The sequence below is a fragment of the Rutidosis leptorrhynchoides genome, chromosome 5 (genome assembly GCF_046630445.1).
Source record: "Rutidosis leptorrhynchoides isolate AG116_Rl617_1_P2 chromosome 5, CSIRO_AGI_Rlap_v1, whole genome shotgun sequence".
In the NCBI taxonomy this organism is placed as follows: Eukaryota; Viridiplantae; Streptophyta; class Magnoliopsida; order Asterales; family Asteraceae; genus Rutidosis; species Rutidosis leptorrhynchoides.
In genome coordinates, this window is record NC_092337.1 from 222212504 (window position 1) to 222219954 (window position 7451).

Below are 7451 nucleotides of genomic sequence, written 5' to 3' on the forward strand. Positions count from 1 at the left end.
CCAATAGCTCGTGCTCCTTACAGACTCGCACCCAGCGAGATGAAAGAACTACAAAGCCAATTACAAGAACTTTTAGAGCGTGGTTTCATTCGACCAAGCACATCACCGTGGGGAGCTCCTGTTTTGTTTGTCAAGAAGAAAGATGGTACATTCAGGTTGTGTATCGACTACCGAGAGTTGAACAAACTTACCATCAAGAACCGCTACCCACTACCGAGAATCGATGACTTATTTGATCAACTACAAGGCTCGTCTGTTTATTCAAAGATTGACTTACGTTCCGGGTATCATCAAATGCGGGTGAAAGAAGATGATATTCCAAAGACTGCTTTCAGAACACGTTACGGTCATTACGAGTTTATGGTCATGCCGTTTGGTTTAACTAATGCACCAGCTGTGTTCATGGACCTTATGAACCGAGTGTGTGGACCATACCTTGACAAGTTTGTCATTGTTTTCATTGATGACATACTTATTTACTCAAAGAATGACCAAGAACACGGTGAACATTTGAGAAAGGTGTTAGAAGTATTGAGGAAGGAAGAATTGTACGCTAAGTTTTCAAAGTATGCATTTTGGTTGGAAGAAGTTCAATTCCTCGGTCACATAGTGAACAAAGAAGGTATTAAGGTGGATCCGGCAAAGATAGAAACTGTTGAAAAGTGGGAAACCCCGAAAACTCCGAAACACATACGCCAGTTTTTAGGACTAGCTGGTTACTACAGAAGGTTCATCCAAGACTTTTCCAGAATAGCAAAACCCTTGACTGCATTAACGCATAAAGGGAAGAAATTTGAATGGAATGATGAACAAGAGAAAGCGTTTCAGTTATTGAAGAAAAAGCTAACTACGGCACCTATATTGTCATTGCCTGAAGGGAATGATGATTTTGTGATTTATTGTGATGCATCAAAGCAAGGTCTCGGTTGTGTATTAATGCAACGAACGAAGGTGATTGCTTATGCGTCTAGACAATTGAAGATTCACGAACAAAATTATACGACGCATGATTTGGAATTAGGCGCGGTTGTTTTTGCATTAAAGACTTGGAGGCACTACTTATATGGGGTCAAAAGTATTATATATACCGACCACAAAAGTCTTCAATACATATTTAATCAGAAACAACTGAATATGAGGCAGCGTAGGTGGATTGAATTATTGAATGATTACGACTTTGAGATTCGTTACCACCCGGGGAAGGAAAATGTGGTAGCCGATGCCTTGAGCAGGAAGGACAGAGAACCCATTCGAGTAAAATCTATGAATATAATGATTCATAATAACATTACTACTCAAATAAAGGAGGCACAACAAGGAGTTTTAAAAGAGGGAAATTTAAAGGATGAAATACCCAAAGGATCGGAGAAGCATCTTAATATTCGGGAAGACGGAACCCGGTATAGGGCTGAAAGGATTTGGGTACCAAAATTTGGAGATATGAGAGAAATGGTACTTAGAGAAGCTCATAAAACCAGATACTCAATACATCCTGGAACGGGGAAGATGTACAAGGATCTCAAGAAACATTTTTGGTGGCCGGGTATGAAAGCCGATGTTGCTAAATACGTAGGAGAATGTTTGACGTGTTCTAAGGTCAAAGCTGAGTATCAGAAACCATCAGGTCTACTTCAACAACCCGAAATCCCGGAATGGAAATGGGAAAACATTACCATGGATTTCATCACTAAATTGCCAAGGACTGCAAGTGGTTTTGATACTATTTGGGTAATAGTTGATCGTCTCACCAAATCAGCACACTTCCTGCCAATAAGAGAAGATGACAAGATGGAGAAGTTAGCACGACTGTATTTGAAGGAAGTCATCTCCAGACATGGAATACCAATCTCTATTATCTCTGATAGGGATGGCAGATTTATTTCAAGATTCTGGCAGACATTACAGCAAGCATTAGGAACTCGTCTAGACATGAGTACTGCCTATCATCCACAAACTGATGGGCAGAGCGAAAGGACGATACAAAAGCTTGAAGACATGCTACGAGCATGTGTTATTGATTTCGGAAACAGTTGGGATCGACATCTACCGTTAGCAGAATTTTCCTACAACAACAGCTATCATTCAAGCATTGAGATGGCGCCGTTTGAAGCACTTTATGGTAGAAAGTGCAGGTCTCTGATTTGTTGGAGTGAAGTGGGGGATAGACAGATTACGGGTCCGGAGATTATACAAGAAACTACCGAGAAGATCATCCAAATTCAACAACGGTTGAAAACCGCCCAAAGTCGACAAAAGAGCTACGCTGACATTAAAAGAAAAGATATAGAATTTGAAATTGGAGAGATGGTCATGCTTAAAGTTGCACCTTGGAAAGGCGTTGTTCGATTTGGTAAACGAGGGAAATTAAATCCAAGGTATATTGGACCAATCAAGATTATTGATCGTGTCGGACCAGTAGCTTACCGACTTGAGTTACCTCAACAACTCGCGGCTGTACATAACACTTTCCATGTCTCGAATTTGAAGAAATGTTTTGCTAAAGAAGATCTCACTATTCCGTTAGATGAAATCCAAATCAACGAAAAACTTCAATTCATCGAAGAACCCGTCGAAATAATGGATCGTGAGGTTAAAAGACTTAAGCAAAACAAGATACCAATTGTTAAGGTTCGATGGAATGCTCGTAGAGGACCCGAGTTCACCTGGGAGCGTGAAGATCAGATGAAGAAGAAATACCCACATCTATTTCCAGAAGATTCGTCAACACCTTCAGCAGCTTAAAATTTCGGGACGAAATTTATTTAACGGGTAGGTACTGTAGTGACCCGAACTTTTCCATGTTTATATATATTAATTGAGATTGATATTTACATGATTAAATGTTTCCAACATGTTAAGCAATCAAACTTGTTAAGACTTGATTAATTGAAATATGTTTCATATAGACAATTGACCACCCAAGTTGACCGGTGATTCACGAACGTTAAAACTTGTAAAAACTATATGATGACATATATATGGATATATATATAGTTAACATGATACTATGATAAGTAAACATATCATTAAGTATATTAACAATGAACTACATATGTAAAAACAAGACTACTAACTTAATGATTTTTAAACGAGACATATATGTAACGATTATCGTTGTAAAGACATTTAATGTATATATATCATATTAAGAGATATTCATACATGATAATATAATAATTTAAAATCTCATTTGATATTATAAACATTGGGTTAACAACATTTAACAAGATCGTTAACCTAAAGGTTTCAAAACAACATTTACATGTAACGACTAACGATGACTTAACGACTCAGTTAAAATGTATATACATGTAGTGTTTTAATATGTATTTATACACTTTTGAAAGACTTCAATACACTTATCAAAATACTTCTACTTAACAAAAATTCTTACAATTACATCCTCGTTCAGTTTCATCAACAATTCTACTCGTATGCACCCGTATTCGTACTCGTACAATACACAGCTTTTAGATGTATGTACTATTGGTATATACACTCCAATGATAAGCTCTTAGCAGCCCATGTGAGTCACCTAACACATGTGGGAACCATCATTTGGCAACTAGCATGAAATATCTCATAAAATTACAAAAATATGAGTAATCATTCATGACTTATTTACATGAAAACAAAATTACATATCCTTTATATCTAATCCATACACCAACGACCAAAAACACCTACAAACACTTTCATTCTTCAATTTTCTTCATCTAATTGATCTCTCTCAAGTTCTATCTTCAAGTTCTAAGTGTTCTTCATAAATTCCAAAAGTTCTAGTTTCATAAAATCAAGAATACTTTCAAGTTTGCTAGCTCACTTCCAATCTTGTAAGGTGATCATCCAACCTCAAGAAATCTTTGTTTCTTACAGTAGGTTATCATTCTAATACAAGGTAATAATCATATTCAAACTTTGGTTCAATTTCTATAACTATAACAATCTTATTTCAAGTGATGATCTTACTTGAACTTGTTTTCGTGTCATGATTCTGCTTCAAGAACTTCGAGCCATCCAAGGATCCATTGAAGCTAGATCCATTTTTCTCTTTTCCAGTAGGTTTATCCAAGGAACTTAAGGTAGTAATGATGTTCATAGCATCATTCGATTCATACATATAAAGCTATCTTATTCGAAGGTTTAAACTTGTAATCACTAGAACATAGTTTAGTTAATTCTAAACTTGTTCGCAAACAAAAGTTAATCCTTCTAACTTGACTTTTAAAATCAACTAAAGACATGTTCTATATCTATATGATATGCTAACTTAATGATTTAAAACCTGGAAACACGAAAAACACCGTAAAACCGGATTTACGCCGTCATAGTAACACCGCGGGCTGTTTTGGGTTAGTTAATTAAAAACTATGATAAACTTTGATTTAAAAGTTGTTATTCTGAGAAAATGATTTTTATTATGAACATGAAACTATATCCAAAAGTTATGGTTAAACTCAAAGTGGAAGTATGTTTTCTAAAATGGTCATCTAGACGTCGTTCTTTCGACTGAAATGACTACCTTTACAAAAACGACTTGTAACTTATTTTTCCGACTATAAACCTATACTTTTTCTGTTTAGATTCATAAAATAGAGTTCAATATGAAACCATAGCAATTTGATTCACTCAAAACGGATTTAAAATGAAGAAGTTATGGGTAAAACAAGATTGGATAATTTTTCTCATTTTAACTACGTGAAAATTGGTAACAAATATATTCCAACCATAACTTAATCAACTTGTATTGTATATTATGTAATCTTGAGATACCATAGACACGTATACAATGTTTCGACCTATCATGTCGACACATCTATATATATTTCGGAACAACCATAGACACTCTATATGTGAATGTTGGAGTTAGCTATACAGGGTTGAGGTTGATTCCAAAATATATATAGTTTGAGTTGTGATCAATACTGAGATACGTATACACTGGGTCGTGGATTGATTCAAGATAATATTTATCGATTTATTTCTGTACATCTAACTGTGGACAACTAGTTGTAGGTTACTAACGAGGACAGCTGACTTAATAAACTTAAAACATCAAAATATATTAAAAGTGTTGTAAATATATTTTGAACATACTTTGATATATATGTATATATTGTTATAGGTTCGTGAATCAACCAGTGGCCAAGTCTTACTTCCCGACAAAGTAAAAAATCTGTGAAAGTGAGTTATAGTCCCACTTTTAAAATCTAATATTTTTGGGATGAGAATACATGCAGGTTTTATAAATGATTTACAAAATAGACACAAGTACGTGAAACTACATTCTATGGTTGAATTATCAAAATCGAATATGCCCCTTTTTATTAAGTCTGGTAATCTAAGAATTAGGGAACAGACACCCTAATTGACTCGAATCCTAAAGATAGATCTATTGGGCCTAACAAACCCCATCCAAAGTACCGGATGCTTTAGTACTTCGAAATTAATATCATATCCGAAGGGTGTCCCGGAATGATGGGGATATTCTTATATATACATCTTGTTATTGTCGGTTACCAGGTGTTCACCATATGAATGATTTTTATCTCTATGTATGGGATGTGTATTGAAATATGAAATCTTGTGGTCTATTGTTACGATTTGATATATATAGGTTAAACCTATAACTCACCAACATTTTTGTTGACGTTTAAAGCATGTTTATTCTCAGGTGAATATTAAGAGCTTCCGCTGTTGCATACTAAAATAAGGACAAGATTTGGAGTCCATGTTTGTATGATATTGTGTAAAAACTGCATTCAAGAAACTGATTTCGATGTAACATATTTGTATTGTAAACCATTATGTAATGGTCGTGTGTAAACATGATATTTTAGATTATCATTATTTGATAATCTACGTAAAGCTTTTTAAACCTTTATTTATGAAATAAAGGTTATGGTTTGTTTTAAAAATGAATGCAGTCTTTGAAAAACGTCTCATATAGAGGTCAAAACCTCGCAACGAAATCAATTAATATGGAACGTTTTTAATCAATAAGAACGGGACATTTCAGTATATACACTCCAATGATCAGCTCTTAGCAGCCCATGTGAGTCACCTAACACATGTGGGAACCATCATTTGGCAACAAGCATGAAATATCTCATAAAATTACAAAAATATGAGTAATCATTCATGACTTATTTACATGAAAACAAAATTAGATATCCTTTATATCTAATCCATACACCAACGACCAAAAACACCTACAAACACTTTCATTCTTCAATTTTCTTCATCTAATTGATATCTCTCAAGTTCTATCTTCAAGTTCTAAGTGTTCTTCATAAATTCTACAAGTTCTAGTTACATAAAATCAAGAATACTTTCAAGTTTGCTAGCTCACTTCCAATCTTGTAAGGTGATCATCCAACCTCAAGAAATCTTTGTTTCTTACAGTAGGTTATCATTCTAATACAAGGTAATAATTATATTCAAACTTTGGTTCAATTTCTATAACTATAACAATCTTATTTCAAGTGATGATCTTACTTGAACTTGTTTTCGTGTCATGATTCTGCTTCAAGAACTTCGAGCCATCCAAGGATCCGTTGAAGCTAGATCCATTTTTCTCTTTTCCAGTAGGTTTATCCAAGGAACTTAAGGTAGTAATGATGTTCATAACATCATTCGATTCATACATATAAAGCTATCTTATTCGAAGGTTTAAACTTGTAATCACTAGAACATAGTTTAGTTAATTCTAAACTTGTTCGCAAACAAAAGTTAATCCTTCTAACTTGACTTTTAAAATCAACTAAACACATGTTCTATATCTATATGATATGCTAACTTAATGATTTAAAACCTGGAAACACGAAAAACATCGTAAAACCGGATTTACGCCGTCGTAGTAACACCGCGGGCTGTTTTGGGTTAGTTAATTAAAAACTATAATAAACTTTGATTTAAAAGTTGTTATTCTGAGAAAATGATTTTTATTATGAACATGAAACTATATCCAAAAATTATGGTTAAACTCAAAGTGGAAGTATGTTTTCTAAAATGGTCATCTAGACGTCGTTCTTTCGACTGAAATGACTACCTTTACAAAAACGAATTGTAAACCTATACTTTTTCTGTTTAGATTCATAAAATAGAGTTCAATATGAAACCATAGCAATTTGATTCACTCAAAACGGATTTAAAATGAAGAAGTTATGGGTAAAACAAGATTGGATAATTTTTCTCATTTTAGCTACGTGAAAATTGGTAACAAATCTATTCCAACCATAACTTAATCAACTTGTATTGTATATTGTGTAATCTTGAGATACCATAGACACGTATACAATGTTTCGACCTATCATGTCGACACATCTATATATATTTCGGAATAACCATAGACACTCTATATGTGAATGTTGGAGTTAGCTATACAGGATTGAGGTTGATTCCAAAATATATATAGTTTGAGTTGTGATCAATACTGAGATACGTATACA